General features: G+C 37.7%; 1 long non-coding RNA gene across 1 annotated transcript; it reads left to right on the forward strand.

Annotated features, from left to right (window-relative positions):
• Positions 1-4,022: 4,022 nt before the first annotated feature.
• LOC140246288 (uncharacterized) lies at positions 4,023-10,726 on the forward strand. Its single transcript, XR_011902455.1, has 4 exons — positions 4,023-4,118; positions 6,612-6,667; positions 9,216-9,303; positions 10,361-10,726. It is a non-coding gene; the product is annotated as an uncharacterized lncRNA (long non-coding RNA).
• The last annotated feature ends 2,551 nt before the right edge of the window (positions 10,727-13,277 follow it).

Consider the following 13,277-nt stretch of genomic DNA (forward strand, 5'->3'; position numbering starts at 1 on the left):
CAAAATGTCTCCATCACTGGCGTCCCTGTTCCCATAAACTGGGCCCCTTCACTTTTAAAAACGTAGCGCCGGCCCTGCTACGAATCCCCATAGGCCTAATCCCTACACGAAAAATCAAACGTAAAAATTAATACAATGCAAAAGCTCAAGTTGACTTGAATGGATTGAATATCAAACAAACGGTATGCGCTTTGTGTTTTCATCATCAGAATCACGAATCATCGGAAATAAGAAATTTGTAGAATCCTGAAGTTTCGTACTAATTACGTTTTTATGTAAATTTGATATAATTCCTAACCACAAAAAAGCAACCAAACAACCAAACAGACATATGGTTAGGAGTGATATCACGTCTGTATCATGTAGGCCCCTATACGATACTGATGAGGATTATGCTTGTTTGACTAGATGCGTTATTATTGTGTCTCCTGATCATACGCTCGCTTTACAAGTCCGTTTATTGCTTGAGCATAAAACCGTCCCTATATTTTAGCAACTGTAGAAAAAAAAAATCTAGAAAAAACAAGTGAGTTTGATCTCCTTACACCCCTTGTCAAAGTCCAGCCTCCCCCCTCCTATATGTTTGACTAGATGCGTTATTATTGTGTCTCCTGATCATACTCTCGCTTTACAAGTCCGTTTATTGCTTGAGCATAAACCGTCCCTATATTTTAGCAACTATAGAAAAAAAAATCTAGAAAAAAACAAATGAGTTTGATCTCCTTACTCTACACCCCTTGTCAAAGTCCAGCCTTCCCCCTCCTCGAAAAACGTTCCGCGGCACTTTCCATTTTAGCAAGTTTTATAGTTTGCAGGCCCGTAGCCAGGGGGGTGCGTCGGGTGCGTACGCACCCCCCCCCCCCCCCAAATTCTGAAAGGTCCACTTTTTCATAATAACGGTTTTTAGCAATTCTCAAGATAACAATCCAAATAAATATAAAGACACATTATATGCTACGTAAATGTGGAAGAGTACGTTTAACAATGTTAAAAATAATTGTACGAAACCCTTTTGTTGTATGAACCATCGGATCGTCCCCATGCACACAAACACAAATGTTATGTATCAATTTGTGCGAGCTATTATCATATTGGCACTGGATGCCATGGCCCTTGGCGCGTGTGACCGGTGTTTTTTTTTTTCCACTGGCCGCCCGAGTACGTGCGATTCGTGGATGACATTGAGGTTGACACTTGCATTTTTTCACAGGAACAGAGGTAAGTGGATGAAAATCTAATAGCCTCAAGTTTACATATATGATAAAAATTAAAGAAATTTCCTCGAAATTACTATAATCGAAAACCTGAGACATTTTATATCTACGTCTCACAAAGATATAGTACATGTATATATAAGTACATGTTGGCATGATAATGCCTGGGGATAGATTATTATGTCAACTATTTTTCATTATGAATGCATGCTCCAATCAAATCGTGAAATGGTGGTCATGAATTAGCATTTCTTACGAACGATCAGGAGAGACAAAACAAAATGAAAGGCCTGTCTTACTCCAGTTCTCTATTAGTTATACATTTTCTCATGTTGTGACAGTTCGATTGGTTCTCATTTTGAAGTGAGCCAAAACCTAAGAACATTCTCACTTATAATTTCCAAAGAGTATTATGCAGGCACGCAAACTCAATTTAGTTGTATTTCATTTAAATGTAATGGGTAAGAGGGAATGAGAGAGAATGCTGAGCTATGAAGTAAAATGGTAAAGTAAAAAGTTTGTCAGATAGTATTACAAAAGCCTGAATATTGCAAGAGCTCCGGAGTAAAAACAGTCAGGGAAAAACCCTATGTATGATAACATTGTGAGAGCGTTAGACTGCATTGTGACGCGTCGTTATTTAATTTACATTCTTTATTCATATTTTTCATAAAAAACACAGGTAATGAGCCGGATTGGGTTAAAATTCTCACTTACAGCTTTGTAGAAGTCTGAGTCAACAGTATCACACAGTACTTCAAGACGTATTAGTACAAACGATTTCTTGAGCCTGCACCGTTTCAGGCTCTGTTCTGGATAAACGGCGGTAGAAACTCATTCTTTTTTGTTGTTTATTTTATCATTATTTACTAATCTCTTTTCTAACTTACAGGTAGCGGATTTCTTTGCAGGCCAAATTCGGAAATGTACTGTTGATTATTACTTATACATTTTCTCATGTTGTGACAGTTCTATTGGTTCTCATTTCAAAGTGAGCCAAAACCTAAGAACATTTTCACTTATAATTTCCAAAGAGTATTATGCAGGCACGCAAACTGATTTCAGTTGTATTTCATTTAAATGCAATGGGTAAGAGGGTATGAGAGAGAATGGAAAGTGCTGAGCTACGAAGTAAAATGGTAAAGTAAAAAGTATGTCAGATAGTATTACAAAAGAAACTCATTCTTTTTTGTTTGTTTATTTTAGCATTATTTACTTATCTCTCTTCTAACTTAAAGGTAGTGGATCTCTTTGCAGCCCAAATTCGAAAATGCCTAGAGACAGCTAGTAACCGAATATGCTACTATAATTTAATAAATAAGAAATAACCATTCCAGTATGTATCTTAGTGTGTGCAGTAAGACAGATCAAATCAAATAGGAAAACATCTGAGCACTAAGCCTGAGGTCTGAATTTGCACTCAACTTCTTCCAATGGCTAACGGATGTTTAATTTTTGAATTTCACTGACCTCCAAATTTTACAAAGAAAACCTTCTTAGCATGATGGTTAATATGACATTTGACTGATATTGGAGATGTTTGCGAATCGGATCTACTACCTTTAATATTATTAAATCTAAAATGATTATTTGAAAGTTCGGAAATGCTGGAAATATCCTACCACAAGGAGGCAAAATTTATTTTCGTTTTTGACAAACTCGCATACCAACGGCTGATATACTGTATAGTAAAGTGAATGTTTCATCTTCCAAACAGCATCCAATGGGATGGAAAACTCCAACTGAAAGGTGGACACCGTGACCATACTCGCTAAAGAAAACGCGTAATAGGGGTCGATTTTTCTCACGGATTAGATGGAAAGTGTGATGTACGAGCGTATATAATCAAAGGGTATCAAAACGGCCGAAATTTGGGAAAATGGTATATTGTTCAATCATGATGAAGTACTTCTTTAGGGTGCAGGAAACATTTAAGGAATACTTGTTTTTAAGGCCCGAAAAAATCATAATATGATCATTACTCGTTTAGGGGCCATTTTGAAAGTCCATGTATGAGCATGGTGTCCACCTTTTAATTGTCGCTACCCCTCCCGGGACAGTATCAAAGGACCGTTTTGTTAATTAACGCAATCCCCCCTTCCTTTAAAAATCCTGGCTTCAGGCCTGCTAACGCGGGTATACAATAGAAAAAATAAAAGTTAAAACAACACCAGGAAAATCACTATTCTCAATTTTGCGGCGCGCTACGCGCGCAGAGTCTCGAACACAATTAAACTTTGCAACTTCCTGGCAAAATGAGTTTTTACTATTTCCTAGATCGTGAAATACCGTAACGCGATTGCATGCAACAGACAAAAATACAAATTTCCTCGAGACTTTAAAACGTCATTAAAACAGTCAAAATTCACAATTTGCGGCGCGCTTCGCGCGCAAATTCTTATACAACTTTTGTAGTTCGGTCGTCCAAAGAATATATATATGTATATATATATATATATATATATATATATATATATATATATATATATATATATATAATTGTGTGTGTGTGTGTGTGTGTGTGTGTGTTTGTGTGTGTGTGTGTCATCATTGGTATTGGTACCGAAGGTCCGTTTTTTTTAGTGACCGCACCCCCCCTTGAAAAATCCTGGCTACGGGCCTGGTTTGGCGCTGTTTACACTCCGTGGTTACAAACGAAAGAGATGGGAGGATGGTCTCAGTACAGGGAGTGGCGCGAAAAGTTGTATTGTGCGATGTTTTTGCACCTTTTGGGCTAGTTTCGCTATATGCTCAAGACGTCCTTGGGACGGTTGGGCGCGTTAATTACGAAGAGTGGCGTCAATCGAGGATTAGTTAACGCCAACAGGACGTGGTATTACAGCACGTGCAAGAGTTTCAGCAGGGGCAGGAACGTTAGATTCAGGAAAATGTCGGGAAGAGAAGGTAAGGAGAATTGTTTTAGATATTGGTGAACTCATCAGACACTAGGAATTATGTACTAATCAATTTCTGTTTTGTCGTAACTGCCCATACCATGAATCAATCGTAGCGGCAGCGCACTTTTGTCTTTGCTTTGTCTGTACCAAACCTACGGCCACACGCAAAAATGCGTAGTTGGGACTACACAAGCACCAGTGGTAAATATACGGCATACAGTGTAGAGGTCTACATTTGTAGAGTCTATTTGCATGTTCTTTTGGCTTTGCATTGCATTGCCTCCCATGTCCATGATGTCAATCCCTCGGCATTTTGTTAGTCATATCACATCAAATTTCCTAACCTTGTTAGACTGGCTTTGGAGACATTCACGCAGTGCAGTGCCAAGCAATGCAATGGTCATGTGTCCGTGGCATAGGTCCTAACTTAAGCAAGGCTAGTCTATTTGTATGTTAATAGGCTAGAAATGGACAATTGATGGGAAATGTTTCTCTGCTCTGTGCCTAGATCTATTAAAAAAAATAATAATAATAATAAATAAATGAAATAAAATTGTGTAATCATTATTGTACTATTGTAGTCAAAAGCCTCATTGGGATTGTCTAATGATGATGATAGCATCGTTGTTAACATTATTAATTATCATTAACACCTGAGTGTTAGACGGGTCTAACCGCACTACCGGCGACAGCGACCCCAAATAACATTAACAAGTTCGTGTTACTTACTTAGTGCCCTGGCTGGGCTGGGCTGGGGTGATTATCAATATCATCAACAAAGTTATATCAAAATAGTGACTCATGTAAAAAAAACAAAAACAAAAAACAAAAACAAAAACAAAAGCAAAAAAACACATGTAGTGATGTAATTTAGGTAGTCTGGGATGATGTACATCAACATTATGATGATTGACATTCATTGTTGGCTGTTCACTTGTTGAAGTTGTAGCCATGTAGGACCTGTCTGTAGCTTGTGAAGCAAGCCTCCAAGGCCATAATTCAACCATATTAAAGGTCCAAGGTTCCACGCCGGCTACATTGTACATATTCTTCTCATTAACCTATGGCTATGCTTTGTGTGCGGTTGAATTTTAGCATGGTGAAATTTTTTTGAACCTTGGTAATTTTTTTTTTTTTTTTTTTTTTGTCTTTACTAATGACCAACAAAGTACAAGTCAGTATGACAAATGATATTCAGCACCTTAGTGAATATCATTTGTTACACTGGCTTGTACTTTCATGTTGCCGCTCAAAACTCCTCCCTCTTCATAAGCGATTGTGATATACACTGTCTACACAGTCTGAAACTAAAGTTAACCCTCTAATATTAGTTAGGGAATCATAACCAAATGATAACAAATCTTCCAAGTACTAGCAGCCTTGAGCTAGAAATCAGTGTACAAATGATTTACGGCAAGTTGAATGAAGTCCTTTAAGAAATGCAATTCCTAGAGCGCACAAAACCACACGCAGACGGACTGACAGGCAGAAACAGACAAACAGACATACAAATACACACACATTTCTGAACCAACATCTTTCAATTTGCCACATTCATTGTACATTGATATACGTATAGTGACCTCCTGTGTTGAGTCCCGGCTATATTTACTTGGAAGACACATCGTATAATATAAGATGACTAACTTCTGTTTCAGATTGTGCAGGCAGCATACACCCTGATCTCTCACAAACAGCGAGTTGTTTCGAGTGAAAGGCATGAAAGTTGACATTGATGTTGACATTTTCCAACAACTGATTTTACTCAAATTCACTTGAGTGATTGGAAATAAGCTATGAAATGTCCTGTGATTCTGGTGCAATTTGGTTCATGCAGTAGAATTTGAGATATCTACATTGTGCATCCACGGATACAAATGTACATTAGTGCTACACTTTACTGTACGAGCTGAAATTTACGCGTACAGATATTTTCGCGAATTGCTACTTGGAGGACATTTTCGCGTGATGTTAATTTCGCGGTTGCGAGGGTCTAACTGAACTTAGTTATTTGCGCATTGTTATTTTGGCGGTTCAAAGGCGATTCGCGAAATTCGCGAAAATAAAACCACTGTGAAAATTTCAGCTCATACAGTAATTAATTCTGCTTTTCCAAAGTTCTCTTTGTATCTCACTGCACTGCAACAGACAAACTTTGCTAGTAACTCCTCTAAAGAAATGAAGTCAAACTGTAAGTAGCAGGCAGCAGCTACAAAAGCAAAGTAGTCAATGCCACAAAGCAATTGACAATGATTTTCGTGTGTTGTTTTTGCTTTCTAGAATTCTCGACAATAATGATGCAAGCTTTCTTCAAAGTTTGCTCAAATGAGTATTTTCTCTTCTACCATGTGGCTACGTGACCCCAGTAAGGGCACAAGGATCAGATCCTAGTGAGATGTTCGTCCATGAAATTATAACTTGGAATGTTTGATCCTTGTCTTGTATTCAATTTTAGCTTTACCTGGTTACATTTCTGTGTTGTTGTTTTTTCATATAAAAGGAGGAAAGAAGAAGCCTCTGAAGCAGCCGAAGAAGCAGAAAGGAGATGAAGATGAGGTAATAATTCTCATTTTCTTTCCCCTCCAACTATGAAAAAAAAAATGAGTAAGATGAAGTATTTGCTATATACTCATGATCAACTTTGAATTGATAAAACTTGTCCACTCACAGTGTGTGTATAGGTATAAATGTGCATCACATTTTAATATCTGATTCTATTCTCTTTAACTCTTTTTTATGCCTCCGCCAACGAAGTGGCCGGAGGCATTATGTTTTCGGGTCGTCCGTCCATCCGTCCGTCCGTACATCCGTACGTCCGTCCGTCCGTACGTCCGTACGTCCGTCCGTACGTCCATCCGTACGTACGTCCGTCCGTCCCGTTTTGTTTTTGTCGATATCTCAAGAACCGTGTGGTGGTTTTGCATCAAACTTGGTATGAGGGTATATCCTTGGGGGATGATACTTTGTGTGGATTTTAGGGTCACAGGGTCAAAGGTCACAGGTTATTTTGTGAAAAAAAAAAAGAAATTTCATGTTTTTCTCCATATCTCGCAAATGGTTCAAGGTATCTTCATGGAACTTAGTATATATGCTTGTACCGATGGGCAGTGATTATCTAGGGAAGTTGGGGGTCATGGGTCAAAGGTCAGGGGTCAAAGGTCAAGGTCAACTCCTCAAAATATAACTACTTTCCTTATATTTATGCAATGTCTGAAGGATTTTTTAAAAACTTGATGTATGCATGTATAACCCAATATATATTCTGTGGGAAGTTTCTTGCCAAAAGGTCAAAGGTCAAGTGAAAGTGCTAAATTGCACTTTTTCCTCCATATCTCAAAAATAACTCAAGGTATTGTCATGAAACTTACATATTTATGCATGTTCTACCTAACAGTGATTATCTTTGGAACTGTGGGGTCAAAGGTCAAAGGCCAGGTTTCGATAATACTATTTTACCATTTGATACTGAAATTATACTTTTTCTCAATACCTTGAAAATTACTCAATGCATAAACTTGTAAAAGGGTCAAAAGTCAAGTGAAAATCATCAGTTCCCCCAAATACCTGCACTCTGACGTTTTAATCATTCATCCAATTGAACCTAGTTCTAGGAAAGTGAACATTCAGCACATTTGTGGCAAACCTGTCAATTTAATATTTTGCCGATTGTGTGAAACTGTCATCACACATTGTCAAGACATTGTACTATAGACCTATTAGGAGAACCATGTATTATGGCGGAGGCATACACCAGTCGCCGTAGCGACATTTCTAGTTTCTCTCTGTCACTTTTTTTTTGAATACTTAATGAAATATGGTATGTTGTAACTAGTAGAAAACTCAGTAAAGATTGAATCTATGTAAAAGTGCTTTCACTACACTATTCATGTTTTCATGTGTTGTTGTGGCTTGTCAGAACTCAGCTAAATGATCTACCAGGTTCATTGAAGTGCTTCACATGCAAATATGTTTGCATAAATTCAAACTTACATTATGTCTCTTCCTGTTTGTTTTGTTTCAGCAGATGATATGATAAAGAGATAAATTTCTTCTGAAAGTATACTGTATACGGCATATATTTAGCGAGTCTAATTTTTCGCGAATTGGGACTTCCCGATATTCTCTCCCCCCCCCCCCCAACTGTGAAGAGCAGCATCCTTAAAGGACAAGTTCACCTTCATATACATGTGGATTGAGTGAATTCAACAATTTCAGTAGAACACATCAGTGAAAGTTTGAGGAGAATCTGACAATCCATTCAAAAGTTATGAATTGTTAAAGTTTCTGCACAATCACTGCTGGATGAGAAGACTACTACAATGTACAGTGTATGATGTCACATGCGTACAACGATATAAGGAAAATAAAAAGAGAATTTCACAAAATTTTACTTTTTGAATAAAGTGCACATTTCTTCAACTTGTTACTGACTAATGTCAAGGGTAATATTATTCCCCTTGCCTTCTGAAAGAGAGAATTCAAGTGGTCTTTCGTTATGTGAGAAAAGTGAAAATACGTTGAATTTTCTTTATACTTTCTTTATATCATTGTACACATGTGACATCACAAGCTATAGTAGTCTTCTCATCCAGCCGTGACTGAGCAAAAACTTCAAAATTCATAACTTTTGAATGGATTGTCCGATTTTCCTCAAACTCTCACTGATGTGTTGTACTATATTGCTCCATTCACTCAACCCACATGTCTATGAAGGTGAACTTGTCCTTTAACAAGTGAAGTGATGGCTGGTTCTTGTTATTGTCCATTGATTCTGTCATTTCCTTTCAGTGATTCCTTCAAACATCGTATATCTACAACTCTACAACTCGCACATACCTCATAGGTCATTATGAGCAATTCAATATTCAAATGTAACTTGACTTTCCATACCTCACATCACTGATGTCTATTAAATTCTATGTCCTAATGCATTTATCTGCTTTTGATATTTAGCTCATAGGGGAAGGGATTTAGCATTGCTGTTTCATCATCCATGAATTGCCTTGCTTAGGGACTTTGTTTTGTTAAGTACGACGTGACAACTTTCCTCATGGACTTTATGCTCTCTTTATCTTTTTTTTTTTTGGGTAATTCATTTATGCAGGACGATATTGCACACAAACAGAAAATGAGAGAGGAACAGAAGAAACTGAAGGAAGCCCAGGCAAAGGCACAAAAGAAAGGACCCATGGGTGAGATTTATTGACCTATTGGATGCAAGCCTTGCAAGATAACTTGAAATAAGGAGGGAGGTGGTTTTTGCACTGCTATACCGCATACTGTACGAGCTGAAATTTTCGCGGTGGTTTTATTTTCGCGAATTTCGCGAATCGCCTTTGAACCGCGAAAATAACAACACGCGAAAATAACAACGCGCTAATAGCTAAGTTCAGTTAGACCCTCGCAACCGCGAAATTAACAACACGCGAAAATGTCCTCCAAGTAGCAATCCGCGAAAATATCTGTACGCGAAAATTTCAGCTCGTACAGTATGCTGTAATCAGAGATATGTGACCAAAGTGTTTCGATAGGAGTCACTAGCCATGGACAACTGTATAACTGAAAGATTTGTGTCTATATTGTATGCTTTCTTCCTACATTATCTATGTGGAATTTGCTGTCGTTAAATTTTCATGAAATACTGAAACCAATTAAGAATTACTGTCGGTATCCTACTGTATATTGCACTTGGCCGCTTGCACAAAATGTTTTAGTCACATTAAAGATTGCATGCAACCTGCTGGGAAACATAATCTGTCATCTTACAAGTATTTCCGTGTCTCTGCGGTGCTGCTGTAGGAAAGGTACTGGATACAAGTGTTATATTTTGGTATATAATTTTGCTAGTGTAACATTAATGAATTGGGCTTCATAAGACAATTCTGCTAGTGCTTGAATTCGCAGGGATGAGAAAGGCAGTGACAGATGACATATAAGAATTATCTCTTTTCTGGAGAAAAGTTTGTGATTTCCCTCCTGGAAGAAAATATGCACAGTGTTTGTGTCAAGGAAGTTGTTAATTTTGAGGAATGTGAGCCCACTTGCAAAATTCATGAAATATTAATGCAAAAATAATACTGATACTTGAAATATACGATATATAATGCATTTATATTAGTCTTTTATGCTGTATTACTTTGTCTGTCCACTCATACTGTTTTATTCTTCCTTGTGAAGCACATTGTATGTCTGCTCCTCACCTGCTTGTGATTGTTAGCCCAGTTCTCGTTCAATTTCTCTCAATGACAGGTGGAAGTGGAATCAAAAAGTCAGGAAAGAAGTAGCGTCATCGTCGCCACACATCATAGGAGAACAACCAACCCAAGATTATGACGATTGCTGTTCGGAACATGACATGGACATATTTACAGACTTTGCCATTAGCTGTGTACAAAGATTTGGCCCGCGTGGACTGAGAGTGTTGCAAGACAGCATCAATGTGGAAAAGCCCTGCAGACAAGACTGAAGTTCTACAGTTCAGAAATATACTTAAGCTCTTATGGTACAATTTGGGTTGAGATGGGGCTTCAGTTTCTCCAATGTTTTTTAATGCTAATTTTTTGAGATAATGAGAAACCTCTTATGAAATATTAAAGAGCATATAGCTTTAATAGGAATTCAAAGTTTATTTGATGAAGATTGGTTTTGAAATGGATGAGATATCCAAAACAAAGCAATCCTATTAAAAGGTAGGACCCACCTTTTACTAGGATTGCTCTGTTTTACTTTGTTATTGGATATCTCAGCCTTTCAAAACTGATTTTCGTCAAATAAACTTTGAATTCCTCTAGAATTGTATGTTCTTAAATATTTCATGAAGTGGTTTCTAAGTACATGTATCTCGCAAAAAATTAAAAGCTGAATCCTCACCTCAAGCAATACTATACCATCCCTTTAACCTCTGATGTAGTTATGATATCAAACCCTGAATCTCTGTCAACATTTGTTTTGGGTTGTTTGTTTGTTTGGTTGGTTGTTGTTATGCCTCCGCAACGAAGTGGCCGGAGGCATTATGTTTTCGGGTCGTCCGTCCGTCCGTCCGTCCGTCCGTCCGTCCGTCCATCCGTACGTCCGTCCGTCCCGTTTTGTTTTTGTCGATATCTCAAGAACCGTGTGGTGGTTTTACATTAAACTTGGTATGAGGGTATATCCTTGGGGGATAATACTCTGTGTGGATTATAGGGTCACAGGGTCAAAGGTCAAAGGTCACAGGTTATTTTTGTGAAAAAAAAATGGAAATTTCATGTTTTTCTCCATATCTCGCAAATGGTTCAAGGTATCTTCATGGAACTTAGTATATATGCTTGTACCGATGGGCAGTGATTATCTAGGGAAGTTGGGGGTCATGGGTCAAAGGTCATGGGTCAAAGGTCAAGGTCAACTCCTCAAAATATCACTACTTTTCTTAAAATGCAATATGTGCCTGAAGTTTTTTTTTTTTTTTTTTTAACTTGATGTATGGCATGTATTACCCAATATATATTTTTGGGGAAGTTTCTTGCCAAAAGGTCAAAGGTCAAAAGGTAAAAGGTCAAGTAAAAGTGCTAAATTGCACTTTTTCCTCCATATCTCGAAAGTAACTCAAGGTATCATCATGAAACTTACATATTTATGCATGTTCAACCTAACAGTGATTCTCTTTGGAACTGTGAGGTCAAAGGTCAAAGGCCAGGTTTAGATAATGCTATTTTCCCATTTGATACTGAAATTATACTTTTTCTCAATACCTTGAAAATTACTCAATGCATAAACTTATAAAAGGGTCAAAAGTCAAGTAAAAATCATCAGTTCCCCAAATACCTGCACTCTGACATTTTAATCATTCATCCAATTGAACCTAGTTCTAGGAAAGTGAACATTCAGCACATTTGTGTCAAACCTGTCATTTTAATATTTTGCCAATTGTGTGAAACTGTCATCACACATTGTCAAGACATTGTACTACAGACCTATTAGGAGAACCATGCATTATGGCGGAGGCATATCAGTAGCCATAGCGATATATCTAGTTTTTCTCAGAAGATGCATTCCTACTGGCTACTGCCCACACCAATGCATCATGTCTCTGAATAATTGTCTCTATTTAGGTAGATGTGCATCCCTGGGGCATGAAGTCTTCTTTTTGCAGCTAAATTTATCCATGATTTTAACCAGTTTTGTTCCACTTTTGCATCCTGAAACCAACCACTGTTAACTTCTGTCAGGTTGAATCATTGAGACCATTCAAGAGTGAATTTGACAATCAATTGTCTCTCATAAAGTGATGACCGAAATGGTGAATATCTACACACCTTATTTGGCACTGTCTTGAAAATGTGTGTATAATGATTGGAAGTATAACCAGTGGCCTAAATTCTGCTGATAGATTTATGCCCTATTCTGGATTTGAGTAGGGCTGAAGTCTTGCAAGTGGTATTTATATGTCCTAAATTTCACTGTATTTTAGTTTTGCTTGGCTGATTCGATGATACCAAAGTATGGCAAGTGAGATACAATGTAGATGTTCCTCCACCTATAGCTGTAGTTGAATTTGCGATTTCTTTGCAGTGATGCTACACAAAAAGTCGCATCACATGTATAACATTGTCTGCAGAACTTGGATGGCATCTTGTGAGGTTGCTAAACAGCAATAGGGATATCAGGTTTAGCTGTGGGCTTGGGTCTTCTTTTGCTTGTTTCTACAGTGGACTCTCGTTATAATAAAGTCCTTGGGACAGGCAGTTTTCTTTCGTTTTCTCGAAATTTTGATATAACCTAACAAATAAACAGTAAGAAAACAGAAGGGATGATGTTGCAGCCTAATGTTTTACTTCGTTGTAACTGGAATTTCGTTATAACTGTGTTTGTTCCAACGGGAGTGCACTGTAGTTTCCATCTGACCTGTTCTGCAATGTACTAATCAGCTGAACAGAATTCCGTGAAATGCAAGTCAGGTGCAAGAGAAATGAGATGAGCAATGCCTTGATTCAGGGTTCAGCCAGTTTGTGTGCTTCTCTGGTCATTCACTCATTTCAGGTACGTACTTCTCTGTGTGAAATGTCTATGAAATCAAGAATGTGTAGTAAGTGGCAATGACATTGACATTGGTGTCAATACATGTATGTTCTTCCTATCAAGCAATGAGCTTCTCTACCCTGCCCCTGAATATTGTATGTACATGTATCTT

Source organism: Diadema setosum, chromosome 2, assembly GCF_964275005.1.
Source record: "Diadema setosum chromosome 2, eeDiaSeto1, whole genome shotgun sequence".
NCBI lineage: Eukaryota > Metazoa > Echinodermata > Echinoidea > Diadematoida > Diadematidae > Diadema > Diadema setosum.